Raw genomic sequence first — 15,304 nt, forward strand, 5'->3', positions numbered from 1 at the left:
TATGACAACTTTGGGAGATGACACCTCCAACTTTTCTGTCCTGATTCAGAGGTCTCCCCTAAGCATTTCAAATTAATATGCGAGTAATAAACAATGTTGGGGGTGAATAATGTTTCTGAAAGAACCGGATCTAATAGCCGAATAAAACTCTCGATTTTCAATAAACCTTGTAGAGTTCGCCACACCATGTATTTTAAAACAAGCTTCGCTGAGGTAATATAAACATTTCAAGTATACAGATACATGTTTTATGTACTTTACCGCATGTTAAAATGTCACACGACTCCACTGAGTTTGTTTACTCATATTATGCTTGTTCTACGATTTGTTCGTTGTCGCTATGGTTACCCATAAGAGCAATGTATACATTGTTCACTAACGCCCAACCAAATCCCATCATTAAACTCGATGTTGACTGTATAGAAGTGAAGCTTCACTCAAACTTTTTTTCCAGTCTCAGCTTTGATAACGCTCAACCAATTGTATACATCGTATTTGTATTGTACAGTAATACTAATGGTGTGAATTCTTAAGTTTGAATTATTTTAATAGTCACTTTCCTAATACTCCCGAATTGCTGCTTAAAATGCTCCTTAAAAGAATAATTTATGTTTCCACGGTAGCAAATCGTTTCAACTGGGATCTTTCTCGTTGTCATCATAGTTATCCATAAGAGCAACGTATAAAGGACTAACGCTCAGCCAAATATCATGGAGTGACATGTATCATCATCGAACTTGATGTTGCCTATATAGAAATTAAGTTTCAAGCAAAATTTTGGAGATAAATTACGGACAGACAGACCAACAGAAATGAAATCACCTCGAGTGAGGCTTCGCTAACACTCAGCAAATGTTAGTAGAAGTCAATTGATGGGTTGTGGCAATTAGTAATGGTATATAAATAATTAGACAGGAAGCTTTAAAGACACTTTTATTTTTTTATGTATGAAAGTATGTTTATATTTTAATTTCTATGTTGTCCCACCTTTTACCTTTGATAATACACTGGTAACAGCCGTTTCTTTCGTTCCCTGGATGGGGCCACAAATTCGTCCAGCAATTTTGAGCTCTTCGTAATATCATCTTTTACATTCCTCAGGCGTATTCGAACCTCAGTCAACTTTTCTTTTACAGTGTCCAAATTATTTTGTATTAAACGGAACTTATTTTCAATCACAGTATTCTTTCTGGACATATTTGATTTGTCTCGAAATCAATATTAAATGCTTAATTTAGTTTTTAGCTATTCAATTTTTTTTATTTCTTTCATTCAGGTGATCAATTAAATATCTGATCCGTTGCTTAGTAAAGAGATTCACAATTATTGAAAAACGGGTAGGGTACGATAAGCGGACCCGGTTTTTTATATCGAAGAATATAGTCATCGATACCTAATATTCGCATCTCAAATCCTAGACTATCAATCGATATAAAAGTACCTATAGTCCTCAATAACAATCATAGTTTTAAATTAAAATATGAATTTAATATTTACAGTGATCAAACAAATTATTATAACCAAAATTAGGAAAACTGAAGACGACCATATTTACTCCTCTCACAGTTGCAGTTGTTTCTTTCCCACAAATTTCACATGAGTTTTTTCGGTACGAGTCCAACATGTTGAAGCCACGAAGAAGCAAGCAACGTCATGTAGTTTTATAAAATTGACTGCCTTTTTAATAATCAGAATTACTTATGTAAAATTGAAATATTATCCTACGTGTATCATTTTAGTGTTTACAGCTGTTGGTATAGATTATTTAAGTTAATAGTACAAAATAATCAGTATCGATTGATTATATCGATGGTTATGATTTAGTAATATCGTTTGCCAATTTCGATATAAAAAATCGGATCCGCTTATCGTACCCTACCCTGAAAAACTGTACTCAAATGAACGGAGGTACTATGTTTTAGATTCAGATTCAACATGGCAACTTTGATCCTAAAATATGTTTGCATTTTAAGCGATTTATGGCTTAAGAATCATAAGTTTCAATCCTAGTATTAGATACCTTAAACTTTGCACTAGTGTAAAAATTATAGGTTTACTTTATTTACTTTTTATTAAAGATGGTTTTTGACGAAGAAACCTGGACTCTTCTTCAGGTGAATAACAGACCTATCACAATTCAGCAATCACAACAAACTGTTGTGTGTAAACTCCATGCACACTATCTAAGAAACTTGCACTTAATAAAAGCTCAGCACCAATTCCACATGAAGAAGAGATCGCATTGTAGATCACGAAACGTAGTGTTACCGATTTCTTGTATCGCCGAATGATGGGGAATCTCGTTTTTTTCATTGTAATATGTATTGAAACAATGAAACACATGATCGTACCGTAGTGGTCTCCAGATATTCAACCATAGACGTTAGATTGTCAAAGTATTTATTTAGTTAGTGCAAAATTTACCTTATTTTATATACATTAATTTAATAGTCTTTTATATTGCCATTTGTAATCCATTCTGTTCAATATAATAGATGTCGTCTTTAATGGAAAAGACATTTTTTATATACTTCCACATTAAATTTATTAAAAAAGCGTTAATTTTAATTTTGAATCGTCTACTGTAGTGTTTAAAGAATCTTCCTGGACTAAAAGAAATAAAATTGAAAGTGCGTGTATGACAGTTTTAAAAGATAAATTGTATTTCCCAACCTTCCGTAAATTTCAGTGATATTTTTATACCATTAGTGAAAAAAGAAATCCATTCCAAAATTATGAATTACAAACCATATTTTTCTACATAATTCTTTTATAATTTATTAGTTTTTGGTCTTTACAGTTAGTTTTAAATTTGATTCTATTTTATCATATGTTTATTCTATTTTACACATATGATTTTTTCTGTAAACAATGTCAAACTGATGATGCCTTAACCGACGAAAGCGTTTTTTTTAATAAATTTAATGTGGAAGTATATAAAAAATGTCTTTTCCATTAAAACCTACTTACTTCCACCAAGGATACAAAGCAGAAGATGTCGTCTTGCTCAACTTCCACTTGTGTTATAGTAACGAATATTCAACTAACAATTGGTAACATATAGAAGCATATATTGCCTCCGTAAAGCTGACCTCACATATTGCCACATAAACAAACTGTACAGACAATAGCCTACCTTGTTTCCAGTTTATTGAGACTGTGCGTAAAATATACGAGAAAAATATTGCACACGAAGATTTGTTTTTCAGTAGTTGGCAACAGTCACTATTTTGTAAAATATTGGCCGTCCACTCTGAGTTGTTCATTTCCCCCCACAATCTGCCCCGTCCCTTATATAAAATATACATATGTATATTATATATTTTATTTACGTCTAGTTATAGTGAGTTAATCTGAAAGGTTTCACAACAGTGAAAATTGTGAATGATGAGTTTAGCTCCAGTTCACCTTCCGCTTAGCCCAACGCTGTTTCAGATTCCAGGAGTCATGTCGGTCTAAAGAGATCCAAAAAAGTCGGTGACTAAGAAGGTCAAAAAGGACTGTTTGCATCGTTTTGGCATATGAAATACCTAGAGTACAAAATCAATTGTAATCTATGTGAAGAGGTCTTCTCATTATCTCATCAAGTGCACAATTGAATGCACTACGATGTTTTAAACACGATCCAAAAGCACGGTTGAGTAACCGTGACTTCTACACATAGCGTAGCTGTAATGGAAAGGGTTAATACAATGTGAATTTTTAGTTGAAACTAAGCTGAAAGTTGAACTGGAGCTAAACTCAATATTCACATTCAATTAACCCTTCCCATGATCGCTACGTTATGTGTAGGTAAAATTGTTTTTAGTTATTTTTAGTGAGTGTTGCTGCTTTTGTATGGTGAAAACTTAATCAAACTGTTTCTAACTATAAAAAAAAGTCTAAAACAGATGTTAACTATGTAATTGAAATATATATCACTGTCACGGGAAAAGGGAGACATCTTAGAACACGGTCATTGACTGAGCGTTAGCTAAGCCTATCAATCGATATGTACTTTCGATTATCCGTTCCCAATATATATTAAAAATGAACTGACAAATAAACTTGAAACCCTTTATGTAGCTTCATTTGTAATAACTAATATCGAGTTCAAAGATGGTACATGGCTGAGTTTTACCAAACACTTTTACATTGGCCTTATGGATAACGATTATGGTAACGAGAAAATATTAAATTATTATATAAAAACTACATTACATTTTAATATGTGACATTTTAACACTACATGCAGCCTCAGAAAAGCCCGTTACTTGACTCGTGGACATTAATGGTAAAATACATTTTTTGTTCTCTGTTGAAATATAAGATACACATTTTTAAATAATTCATTTCAAAATTTATTTGACCGGTGTAGGCTTACCAACCTCTGTAAAATTGTAATCACAGCAGGTGCAGGTTACATGGGATAGTCAGCATGGTCGTCGGAATATAGAATCGTGAACTAGAAATCGTATTTATCATTTTAAGAGTTCAATTCTGTGTAAGTTTGTATGAGCAAACTTGTTTTTATGTAAATTTAACGCCACAGACTGCTGGAAAAGACGATGTCCCTTTACGCTTGTACCGACACCTTAAAACGAGAGCTGAATAAGACCGTAAGGTTTCAGAGAGTGCCCTTATTTAATTAGTCCCACCGTTAAAAGCTTTCTGGAAGATCGAAAATCATCCCTCCTGTAAGACGCTGCTGAATGCTTCCTCACTTTTCTCTCTTTTATATTGTATATGCTGTCCAAGTTCGCATAGTACAATATTTTTTATCCCATAATAAGCACTATTTGTCAAATGAAACTATTTTCGTATATAGTGATAATTAAATTCATTTTAAAGCATTACGCTATATGTTTTTAGTTTTATATTCGATAATTCTCGTTGCATACGTAAAGTTATGATACTGCACGTTTTTATCCGTATTTTGTTAACTACTGTTCTTATAATTCACAATTACACATCGCGTACAATTTTCCAAAAGCGTCTGCTTTTTTAATTTGGAAAGGTATTTTTCCCCTTTTCAACAATTCCCTTCAATATTACCTCTTTCCCATGACAAGGATGCGTTACAACCTGTTATTACACCCAGATTCTCGCTACTGTTACTAATGTCACAGTGTAACCAATTACTCATAAGAGCCCGCGGTTAACGTAGCCGTCATAAGAGAAAGTTAAACATCATGCGCTTTTACAACCTTATTTTTAGTGAATGAATTATAGGAGGTATGAATGAATATTTAGTACACTTCTATATATACGAGTATATGTATTATGCGATTTGATTCTTGTGCATGGTGACTTCGGCAGCCCCGCGCTGATGTCAACGGAAGAAAAACATCCCTCTAGATAGTACCTATCAGTTAAATATCAAATTCTAGAGGGGCTGTTTAGAAATATAAATTGAATTGTAATGGAAAGGCAATTATGTACCGTGCAAAAAACTTAAATAATCATGTGATGCCGCGCAGCCTGCCGTAATCGGGATTCTCGAGAAAGATAAGATAACAGCGACAACAATACCGATCGCAATACCTGGACATGCTTGTTGATTGATCGAATGTTAGTTCTGTTACTCAACTACATAGTTTTATAACGTTCTAAGTTCATTGAAAAAAGTTAAAGCGTTGGGGGCATATAATGGTATCTGACCGGGGTCCTATTTGTAGAAGTGTGTGTGCGAGACGGGAACGGTTGCGCCAAAAATAACATCAGAGGCCACCGAACAATGAAAAATATATGTCAACAGCTGCTTCTGGTGTAACACATCATCTGTCGCACCGACTACTCCATATCAACATCTCCTGAGCCGCTGTTTTGTCGAGCTGTCTGTAATCAGCTGATTGGTGTTATTAAGCACCTGACAGGTGCATCATAAAATCATGTCTTTGTCTATTTGTTTGTCTTGTGTATACGACAAATCCTGATAGAGACTCGTGCATTGGTTCTTCTTAGAGCAAGAAACAACTTAATTAATGTTGGAGTCAAAAGATCAAAGAGCAAAATAAACACATTTGTAAAGAAACTCAATATTCTGTGAAAACTGTTGGTATGACATTTATCTTTTTTTTTTTTTTTTTTTTTTTTTAACAAGGAATATTTTATTTCGTTTTGGTAGCATGGTTAACTGCAAAAGGCGACATTTACTTTTTTACTTTTGATTATTGTTTAGATCACTACTCCTTGTATCGTTTTATTGAAGTGACTACTTCTTTTGGCGGGCTATGGTTGTATGTTTTGCACGGAGGAAAACTTTCGTTTCGCGTCACGGAACGTCACGTCACGCTTGTTCTATTTCAGTAGCTATCCAGGTGTGCTAGAGAGGCTATTTAGACAAAACTCACTATTTTAAACGCAAATTGTTCTTTAGTGTTTTTTGTAAAAATACATATTTATTGAAATACCGGGTTGCAGAATATCATATTCTTCGGATAACCTCAAATATTCTAAATCGCGTACTAATAAAAAAAGATATGGTGGTATGTGTGACTAACTATAGTTACTAGTTTAGGTACTCAAATTGTATTTCATAAATGTTTTTGTAATTCCTTTGAAATTGGTTTTTAAACCATTTGTTATAATATTGTAATTTTTATTTTCATGGTTTTGTCTAGGTCAAACTCCTGAGGTATGTAAAATGTTGCAAGTTATAGGATTGTAACATTTATAATCCAAAGATTTATATTCACATTACGTTATAAAAAGTAGTTACTTCTGTCGATCAGTCCTGCTACTAACTTCCATTTTTAAATTAATTGAAACCTTTCTTAATAGCGACTGTCTCCACTGCTCCCACAAATGTAGACACATTTTCAAGATTTAATATCGACTTAGATATTGGTGACGCGGCTTTTTCAGTTACAATACCAAAACGTGATTATACTTCTTCTCAATAAAACTGTTACAACGAAACAACTTTGAAACCAACAAGTCCGGTATGGTCTAGTGGCTAGGATACCTGGCTCTCACCCAGGAGGCTCGGGTTCGATTCCCGGTACCGGAATATACTTTTTATAGTTTACAAGGAATATAGACAAACTAATTTTTTATCAATCTTTTTAGTCAATTCTCAATTCTACATGTTATAATATCTTAATTAAAGTAACTATGAGGCTTTCAACCTATGGTTCAACAAAGGGATGAAATTATTTAAAGTTTTAAAGGACACCCAGACCGATTTTAGGCGCAATAGATATTTGGAAGTTCGAATACTTAAATATTCTAAGAGTTGCACTAAATTGACGGTATTATGTGTCAGGAACAATAGTTGGGAAATCAGGACTCCCTGAGAATTATAGGGCAGCTGCAAATTGTTACCCAGCTCATCAATAACAGCGCCGAACTATAGAAGATGGCTTGACAAGCCACATCGTCCGCTCAACTGGAGTACTCACAGTAACGTCAGCTGAGGTGTTTCTGACAGTTCAGCTCAAGTATTCTATATCAAAGACCGATGCAGATAATCTGGATTATAGAGTTCTGTTAATAAAGTACTAAGGGACAGAGATATGCAGTAAGAATTGCCTACTACTTACCCTGAAAGTTTTATTTAACTCTTCCTTCACAATTCTAAAAAAATTGTTTTATTTCTTATTAAATTTATTCAAGATGCTTACGTATAGGTAATATGCATACTTTTAATCGTAACTTTATGTTTCCTAGTGCAAAATAGTTGTACATGATATGAAATTGAAAGTTTTTCGTTTTAAATTTACTGACACAGTTTACAAATAATTAATTATATAATGTAAGTATTGGCTGTGAAACGCCTCTATTTCGTTACTATGAAACTGCGCTGTTTAGAACACGCATGTTAAAATGATAAATAGTATTTTTTTTTATCTTAACTTACGAATTATATGGTTTCTATAAAAATTTATTTAGTAACTTCCGTCCCTTTGTTGAACAAAGGGATTTGCTACAATTTTGTCATGCAACGATTGGTTGAAAGCTTTATTGATATTGTTTTATCATGTAACATTTACAATTGTCATCACAAGTTGTTTATAAAAAAAGATTAGTTTGTCTACATTTCACGTAAGCTAAAAAGAATATTCCGGTACCGGGAATCGAACCCGAGCCTCCTGGGTGAGAGCCAGGTATCCTAGCCACTAGACCATACCGGACTTGATGGACTTTAAATATCAAAGTTCCTTCGTTATAAGTAACGGCTTAAAGGCATAACGTATTAAAGATATTTTCAAATACATTACTTATAATTAGACTATCTTCTCAATTATAATTAGATATGTTATTGAACTTTACTCGCAACTGTATTTTTCTTGTTCTGTCCCTTAGTTGTGATTTCAGTCCCGATACTATTATATCTGTTAACTTATTAGATAAAAAAGTATTGTAAAAAATAAATCACTTCATGTGTTATAGAACGTATTGCTCCCTCGTGGGTTTAAAGGTTACAGAGAGTGAACAGAGTAATGTGAGTAAACAGAGCTTATTTTTAATAGTTTTCGAATCTTATTATTACAGCGTATTCACTACTAGTTCCTTATAAGAGCCTCATTCTTATTGTTCTAAACGCGTTCTTTCTATTAGCTCCACTTACATTAAACAAGATATACTGTGAATGTTAAGTAAAAATACCTAATCAGTTCTTGTCGTGGCGATTTTAACAGCGACTCTACTTTTTACGTTTATTTGATTTCTTTATTACTAGTGAGAACTTGAAGGAATCGAAATAAGAAAACCCTTAAAGGAGACTTTCTTGAGTGAATAATCGATGAAAAGTGGAATCTTGAAGATTGAATAACTTGAAAAAGCTTTTAGCGTGAGACAGCAGGTAAACCGGGAGAGAGTTCGAGCAGTCAAATTGAATGATAACTTTTTAAAAGTTTGATGTGCCACTTTGATCCTAACTATAAGTAAAATAAAAGTTATAACTAGTGAGTTCGTACAATATTTATTTTGTATTTTATAAAAAATGCATATATATATCGGATGTTCTATAAGGCAACTATAATATTCAAAGGGGTGGTCGGCTAGCCAATGACCAACCCAAATAACAAAACATGACCCTAGTTAAAGTCGCTTAGTATTCCAGATATTGGAAAATTTTTTGAAAACTCCAAAAGCAGCTACCTTTGATGAATATTTCATGCGTTCAAAAACTTCAACAAAACTAGCAGTTTTGTCATAATGTTTCCTTTGAATATAAGTCATAATCTCGGAAAATCTGGTTTAACTGAAAAACAGGCGAATGTCATCACTGTTTTCTCTTTAAACTAAAAGTAATTTTCATTTTAAGGTATATCAAAATTATGATTGAATTATTTGTGCTTTCAAGAAAACTCCATAACTAAACTGACGTGTTTGTTTAAAAAGATGTTAATTTTTTAAGGATTTTAAAATTGTATAATAATACTATTTGCTACTTTATTAAAACTAATTTGTTTCTCTTTTATTATAAAATAAACACTTACAATTACTATTGTTATGTTAATGTTAGGGTAAAAAGTTTTTTACCTATTCGTCTTTTATCAATGAAGTGGCTGATTTTAGTAAATTTTTAATAAACCATTAAAGATTCTGCTATATTTGAATAAGGAAAACATATGTAAAACCTAGGATAGTTGAAACAAATTGTTAAAATAAACTTAACATTGGAGGTAGTCGGGAAATCAAATGACTGCGATAAACGCTTTTATGAAGATTCTTAGCCTTTCTCCGGATTCCATCATTCAAAAAAATTGCACAACCATACACACAGCACATAAAGGTTCAATTAATTGTCAGTTTCAGTGTTGCATTTGAATTACAGTAACAGCTGATTTACATATCAGCTGTTAAAATACTGGCAGATTATGGCCCATTTTGTTTGCATGTGTAATACCTTGCATAAAATGTGTATTTCTTAAACGCAATTTAACAAGAGAGGTTAAAAAAATTTGAAAAACTTTGTTGTGTGTTATAAAATATTGATAAAAACCGTGGTTTATTAGACATCAAACAAAAAATGGCCGCTATTTTGGAAATATTAAAACAAACTTAAAGTATGTTTTCTGATATATTACCTTCTGACGTGGAACCGTTTCCTAAGTTTTGTAACAATACTTAAGATAACTACAAGGATAAAATTGTTTTTTTAACAATGGCGCATAACTGCTAAACTGAGTGGAAAATGGAAAACAATTAATCTTAGTTTTTAGCTTAAAATCATATATAGAATTTGAAAATAAATCAGAGCAACCCAACTTTTTTGTTAGAGTCTGTATTATATGTATATAAGATTTAATTTGAACTGATTAAAATCTATCAATATTAATTATTTTTGTACAAAAACTATGCCATTTAATAATATATTTTTGAATTAATTTTATGCCTTTGATATATTTCAAAGTGTTGTAAACGATTAGATTATCTATCGTCATTAAATATAATTAGAAAGACCGGTTAGTCTGTCCATTAGTTGGTTTTAATGTGTAAATCCAACTACTAATTACTAAATTTTAAATACTGGTTTTAGTTTATTGGTTTTTGTTAATTTTTATTTTATTTCTAATCAAGCCCATGTATGTACCTTTGACACATAGTTTAGTTGTTAGTTTTTTTTTATCCATAACCTCTTTAGAATTTGGCGATGCTCTCTTTGGGATTGAAATGTACATTATACGTAGTGAAAATTATTTATAAAGTGTTGATAATTTTTAAAATTGTGATTTTTTATTTTACGAAAATATTGAAAATTTTAGTAATTTACAACAGTTTTTTATATTTAGCGATACTTTAGTTTCCAGTAATTTATTTTACTATTCGAAGTTACGCCTGTATTACCCGATGTATTGTTGTACATGTTGTAGGTATCAGATTGTCTATGGAGCGGTAATTTTCCAGGAAATCTCACCAAACTAAAGTTTTTGTTATCTCAGCGGATGAACAAAGCCAAATGGAGGTTGACAGGTGTCTGACAATCTTTCACTCCAGTAATCTGACAGTGTGTGTCACACAACTCCAAAGTGTTCATATAAACCAGAAGTACGCTTGTCTCTGTTAAAGTTTAAGCGTTTTCATTTTTGCACAGCATTTATTTGACGTAACAGACAAAAGATTCGCTCAGCACCTAATATAACTCGACTCAACTGTAATGTTTATTTTTGACTGTATTTTATAGTAAAAAAATATTTTAGAATTGATTGTCATTGTACAAGCATATATTATAATAAGCTTAATAATGTTATTTTTAACAATTCATGTTTTTTAACAGTTACTGCATTTAGTTTACCCCATTTAGTCGCCCCACTAATTATGTGAATTGTTTGTACAGTACTTTATACTCACAATGGTTATCACCATACGCTATATATATATAGTTCTGTACAATATACACAGTTGTACTGCACAAGATATAAATAAAAACTAAAGTAGTATAAATATCGATGTTTAGTCACTTGTTCGTTGCTATTGTTGCTAATGCGGTTACCAATGGATGCTATTCACTTCCTGGAAGAGCGACGGTTAACCGGATGACCGGTTAAGACGACGTCTACTAGTAGTATACTTATACTACTTATATTTTATACTTAGTAGGTACATGCCGTGGTGAATATATTGCCCATAGATATTGCCTGTCATCTGTCTTTCGTACAAGTTTTTTTTTTTTTTAATTTTTAACACTCAGCTCCAAGTGAAAATGCAGAATTTTATATAACCAATCCTGAAAATATATACCCATACATTTTTACCCAAATTGAATATATTCTGGAAGCCAGCGTTATAATCTAACATTTCCAAGATATTTCAAGGAAATGAAATGAAAAATGCCTCTATTTAGAGAGGCGAAGTTAACACTAAAAAGTCCTTTCTTCCATTTAACCTCTAAACACAAATAAAAAGAATAAAATAAAATCATTCCTATTACAATATCCTAACTGGCACGTAAAAATAAATAACGTTTAATAATTAATTACGATACAACATAAAATTTTATATTTAAAAATTAAAAATGGAATACGTTTAAAAGTGAATTGAATTTAAAAGTGGAAGGTAGAGGATATGACTTGTAGTATTAAAAATATAACCCTTTCTCTGAAGCTCTGCAAATGATTTTGGAATTTGGTATTCTAAGGCTAGCTCCACCCTCCAAAGTATAAACAAAGTTAATAGCGTTTAGATGATAGATTCTATGGTTTAATACGTGGATGTACCGAACTGATCCTCTGCATCGGCAAAATCACGTTCTCGTGCCGAAAATTCGTGCACGGCAGACCTCTGAAACCCTAGACTGCAGTGTGCCTGAGGGTAGCGCTGTGTTGGTAGTCTTTTATTCTATTTTTTTCAGAATTGGATATATATATATATGCCACCGCAGCTTCGTGGCATTTCCCGCAAATACAACTCGTGACAAAAACCCATGACCGTGGCCTCGGAATAAGAATAAATTAATTCTTACATTTTTATGTTTGGTTTGAAAGTAGACTAGGGAATGGGAGATTTTCGACTAGGCAAACCGGGGAAAACCGGGAATTTGAAAAAAGGTTTTTAGTGGCCACCCTGATTAAAGATAATAATGTGTTGTCGTAATGTATAGTAACATACACTGGGGGTTAAAGTGTTAAGTTTCAATTTTATAAAGTTTTTATGAAATTATAAGACTAATCACTCTTATCCATTTGTTTAAACTCACCACTTTACAACGTATCAGTTACGGTTACGTTTGCAGTTTAAAGAGTTTCTGAAGAACGTATGATAACAAGTCGCTGTTCTAAGAAACAAAGCTTGGGATAAACAAGTTCACAAAATCATTATGTCGTCATTTAAGTCGATGATTGAATCTAGTTTTGGAATTCATTATCGGTAGTTTACATGCCTCTCAAATTGTATAGAGTAGTACAAGAAACTTCATGCTTTCAGTACGTATTTCATTGTGTGTAAGATATTAAATGTAGGCTTACAGTTTAGTTCAGTTTTAGAGAACAGATGGTCGAACATTCTAAGATGTCGGACTTTGGATGTGAATGAGAGATGGCAGGTTCGAATCCTGTCTGGGACCGTTGAGTTTTTTGTTACTATAGTCGATTTTTCTACTGCACCGATCCTCCTCCTTATTCTGTTTGATAAAATCGTAATAAATGCCAGTTTCCCAATCAAGGTTGCTCCTAAAAAAATTAAAATTAAAAACTAATAATTTGGTAAATATTTATTTATTACACAATTAGACATAGTAAGGTAAGCCCGCTGTATTCAAAAGTTGTTCATTAAACCCCCTCTGGAAGCTAGAGTGTCACTAACTATCTTTTGTCTGTGTTCATTAAAAGTTGGCAGCTAAGAGCTTTTTTGTTGCGAGGGAAAAAATTAATTAGTCTAATAAAGCGTCAAAGACGTAAGTATAATGATGTTACCTTGCCGTCCCAGCAATTTACTCTCAAAACAAGAGTTGCTGCCAACGATGTTAGAGATTAAGAATAGAATTGTGTTACTACAGTTGTATGATAAAAAAATGTTTTATTTTAAAGTTTTTATCGAGTCTGCTTAAATCGACAGTAAAATGGATTTTATAATTGAGCAATATATAATTATAGTTTTTGTGAGAAAATACTTGCCAATCTAATAACAATAATTATTATTATTTTAAACTGCACTAAAAAAATATATCTCTTAATAATAATTTTGTGACTTTACAAATATATGTTCAAAATTGTTTGTTTTAAGTGAAAACGCAGTATCGTAAGAATAGTGCTTTAGGAGAATATAGATATATATTTCTTATTAAATTTTTAGTTTCAAGCTTTTTCAGTTATTTATTTTGCTAAGTTCGTATTTATTTTCTCTGCCGTTTTTAGCTGCTATTCTAACTGCAGTGGATCTTATGTTACAATCTTTCGACTTGAAAACGGTGTGACGTTAACGATTTTTTCAAAAGAAGCCACATTTTACGTGTCCGCTAATTGATACGAATTAAAAAAGTTATATTTTACTACACTTTCTTTCGTAAAAAAAACTATGATATGGCAAAGTTTGTTATAAGTGCATTATTTTGTGCTGCGTGGCAAAAAATATTATTATGTCCACGTTTGGGAGGCTGTAGCTCCCAAGAGGTTTGATGTGTCTTTAAAGACATGTTTATATTTATCTATTATGAACTATTTCCAAGTCGTTCAGTTTATAAAAAAAGGAAAAACCAGCGTTCATATTTTAATTTTCGGGTTCTCAGAAACGTTTATCAGAAACACACTGATGTAATGAAACAAACAAACAGAAATCAAACCAAGAATTGAAAACACAACGAAAAAAATTTTAACAGATAAATACCATAAACAACAAGATTCCAATCAGCTGTATATAGAATATTTGTAAAGGTTTACATAGAACTAAAAATGTATATAAAAAAAGGAAAAGATAATCACCTTAGGTTCAACCCATCTGGCTGCCTTGATTTTAAATGGTTTGATGTGCGATTTCCACATTTCTTAAATTTATAAGATTAGTATTTTGGTTGGGATTTTGTTCTAAATGGTAAATTCCTTTTAGGTCGAAGCAATTTTCTAATTTATTTTGATTGCGTTTGTGGTACATTAGCACATTATTCATAATAATAATCAATGTTGTTTATTTTCGAATAAACTAAACACTGTAGATTTTTATTGTGTTTTATTTAAACTACGCGAAGCATAACTTATTGCTCTTTCAGTGCCATCACTATATCTGTAATATACAATTGCGCCTAGTCTTACTAGAGACGCTTCTGTTGCCAAAACAAGAAACTGTTAGTGATAATATACTTGCACACCTCACCCCAGACTCACTTTAAATTAGAAATTCCTTCTAATGTTTTGTTCATGAATCTTTCCCAAAATGGAAGGAGAAACATTCACATCAAACATAAGTCTGTTGACCTTGCATTGCCCGTTTTGTGTGCTTAAAGTTTGCATTTCACCACTTTCTTCAGACATGTTCATATGAAGGTAGGCATTACATATGTCAAGAGTGCAAAATAACTTGTCACCATTTATTTTAGCGAAGATACCCTCAAATCTGGGAATATGATATTTTTAATCCTTTATGACTTTATTAATTGTCACCTTGTACTCAGCACAAATCCTGACATTTCCATTGGGCTTGACTATGGGTACTATTGGTGTTTCCCAATCTGAACGTTCAATTTTTGTTACAATTCCAGCGTCTTATAACCTTTTGAGTTCCTTTACAACAGTCTCTTTTAGTGCGTAAGGCACTATTCTAGGCATTATGAATATAGGCTTGGCATCTGCAATAATTCTGAAATGGGTTCTTTCAACAGGAATTAATTCGATGATGTTCTAAAAAAAACATCTTTGAATTTATTCAATAATATTCTAGTCCAGCT

The 15,304-nt window shown here is 32.2% G+C and overlaps 1 protein-coding gene and 2 non-coding genes across 3 annotated transcripts in view; 2 read left to right on the forward strand and 1 right to left on the reverse strand.

Moving 5' to 3' along the window:
* Positions 1 to 15,304, forward strand: part of LOC124367847 (RNA binding protein fox-1 homolog 3) — a 608,215-nt gene that overhangs the window by 285,670 nt on the left and 307,241 nt on the right.
* On the forward strand, positions 6,920 to 6,991 carry Trnae-cuc. The gene has a single exon. It is a non-coding gene; the product is annotated as a tRNA-Glu (tRNA).
* Positions 8,043 to 8,114, reverse strand: Trnae-cuc. Its single transcript has one exon. It is a non-coding gene; the product is annotated as a tRNA-Glu (tRNA).

This window comes from Homalodisca vitripennis, chromosome 8 (assembly GCF_021130785.1).
Source record: "Homalodisca vitripennis isolate AUS2020 chromosome 8, UT_GWSS_2.1, whole genome shotgun sequence".
NCBI lineage: Eukaryota > Metazoa > Arthropoda > Insecta > Hemiptera > Cicadellidae > Homalodisca > Homalodisca vitripennis.